Source organism: Hypomesus nipponensis, chromosome 18, assembly GCF_054491055.1.
Source record: "Hypomesus nipponensis isolate SF chromosome 18, ASM5449105v1, whole genome shotgun sequence".
NCBI classification, from domain to species: Eukaryota; Metazoa; Chordata; class Actinopteri; order Osmeriformes; family Osmeridae; genus Hypomesus; species Hypomesus nipponensis.
Genome location: NC_140378.1, coordinates 20,477,501 through 20,480,000, shown reverse-complemented (window position 1 = coordinate 20,480,000; position 2,500 = coordinate 20,477,501). Strand labels below are relative to the sequence as shown.

General features: G+C 45.1%; 1 protein-coding gene across 1 annotated transcript in view; it reads left to right on the top strand.

Moving 5' to 3' along the window:
• The window catches only part of LOC146252642 (Krueppel-like factor 15), an 11,900-nt gene that overhangs the window by 9,306 nt on the left and 94 nt on the right, over positions 1–2,500 (top strand). The window contains exon 3 of the mRNA XM_084680830.1: positions 1–2,500. This exon is cut by the window's left edge and continues 226 nt beyond it; it is cut by the window's right edge and continues 94 nt beyond it. The gene's annotated coding sequence lies outside the window, so the exon portion shown is untranslated.

Below are 2,500 nucleotides of genomic sequence, written 5' to 3'. Positions count from 1 at the left end.
ACAGAGAGACAGAGAGAGAGAGACAGAGAGAGAGAGACAGAGAGAGAGAGACAGAGAGAGAGAGAGAGAGAGAGAGAGAGAGAGAGAGAGAGAGAGAGAGAGAGAGAGAGAGGAAAGGGAAAATGTGTGTGTGTGTATGTGTGTGTGTGTATCAGAGAGTGAGAGAGAGGAGAGAGTGTGTGTGTATGAATGTAAGTCCAAACTTTCAATGTGTAGTCTATCTGTGTGTGTGTGTGTGTGTGTGTACAAAGAGAAAGAGTGAAAGTCCAGACTGACTAGATTATTTGTGTGTGTTTTAAATGTTAGTTTGAATGTTTGTCAGTGACGCGTGTGTGACTGTGTGACGCACTTTCGAGGTACTGTCATAATTTATTGGGCGATGCAAAGAAGATTAAGCTCGGACAACAAAAACTGTTACTTGACTAAAAACACGTGAACAGGTGCAATTAAGCTTCTTTTATATAAAATATTTTTGGGCTTTTATTTTATTCGGAACATATGAATCCGATTTTTGTTTTCTGTATTCAAAGTGTTTTTACACTTTTAAATATGAACAGTTGTTTATTTCTCTAAAATGATGATCTTAATGTTTATGTTTTAATTGCCATGGGAGCTTCTTCAAAGTCCCCTAACCAAAACCATGTACATGAATAATGTGTTCATTTAGCCCATGCAATCATCCAAAGAAATATACAGAGGGGGATTTGAACCTGCAGGCGCTTGATTTCCAGTCAACCGCTCCAATAATCCCTGAGCTAATGATGAGAGGAGGTGTGGATGGAGCCCAGCCCAGAGCTGGCACAACACCAGTCCGTCCAGGAACACAAACACACAGAACAAACAACACAATGAACGGAAAAGTACCTGAACTTTGTTTCCAACCTGCAGCTCATCAGTGTTGCAAAAGTTTCAGGTTCAAACTGATAGGCTTGAAACAGCACTTACAAATACACAGCCTTGCATCAACCACCAACTGCCATTGACTAATCAACTGCCATTAACTGTTAGCAACTGTCGATAACTGTTAGAAACTGTTAGCGATTGCCATGGTGATACGTGTGTTAATGGTGCTGTGGTGTGGACCTGTTCAACATGGGGACCAGTAAAGTGTTGGTTCAGATAAAGAACACTGCCAAAGCATGAACAGCAGTGGAACATTCTGGCGTCCGTAGCCTACTGCAGGGTAGGCGCTGTGGAGCTGGGTGGGGGTTGAAGCTAGCCCACCACCACTACATGGACACACTGTGACTCTGGAACCTTGTGAAGAACCCTGACTGTTATATTGTGCTAACAGGATAACAGACCTGTTCTGGAGTGTTCCAGACTGTTGTGGAGTGGAGTGGATAGTTCCGGAGTGTTCTGGATTGTTCTGAAGTGTTCTTGAGTATCGCTAATTGCTATAGAGACCAGAGGGTCTGTCCTCTTACTGTATGATCATAACGGTGCTGGAATTCCACAGAGCCTTAACATCTCCCAAGATGGCCGCCTGCAACAGTTTAGCTTGACTCACTAACAGCTCTCTAACTGCCTGGTTGAAGTTAGGGTTAGTGGTACAGGTGTCATCTCATTGATTGTCAGCATCGCTTCCTCCTTCACCTGCTCTAACTCAGGCAGACCAAGGTCACCACTCATGAACACAACTTCAGTCAGACCTGATTCTGAGGAGTTTTAACCAGATCCACTCAGTTTGCTTTTGACACCTGCGCCAGGTTGGTGGATGTGTTCACTGTGTGTGTCTGTGCCTCGCTCAGAGAGCAGTGTTCACTGTGTGTGTCTGTGCCTCGCTCAGAGAGCAGTGTTCACTGTGTGTGTCTGTGCCTCGCTCAGAGAGCAGTGTTCACTGTGTGTGTCTGTGCCTCGCTCAGAGAGCAGTGTTCACTGTGTGTGTCTGTGCCTCGCTCAGAGAGCAGTGTTCACTGTGTGTGTCTGTGCCTCGCTCAGAGAGCAGTGTTCACTGTGTGTGTCTGTGCCTCGCTCAGAGAGCAGTGTTCACTGTGTGTGTGCTTGATTCTCTCAGCAAAACTGCACTGTCATGGTGAGACCGCAGGGCTTTAGAACAATCTCAACAAGGTGGATATTGATTTGGATTCAAATAGTATTGAAATCATTAATACTTATCTGGGTTTGATTAAGCGAGCCTGCCACAACTGAACCAACCTATGGGCAGAGATAGGAGGAAATCAAAACGTGACTCCACTCACCCCGTGCACCTGGAAACACATCAGGATTTGAAAGGATTAGTTTTCAATGGGTTTTTTATTTGTCAGTTTGGTCGGGTGAGGTGAGTCAGGGTTGAGGTAAGTCAGGGGTGAGGTAAGTCAGGGGTGAGGGGTCAGGGGTGAGGGGTCAGGGGGGTGAGAGGTCAGGAGTGAGTGGTCAGGAGTGAGTATGCATGTAGTTCTCTCCATACGGTCTGAAAAGCTAAACAGTCAGGTGTTGTTGAAGTAAACAGTTGCAATTTTTAATAAGATTTCTATTGTGGAACCATGTAATAAAGTGT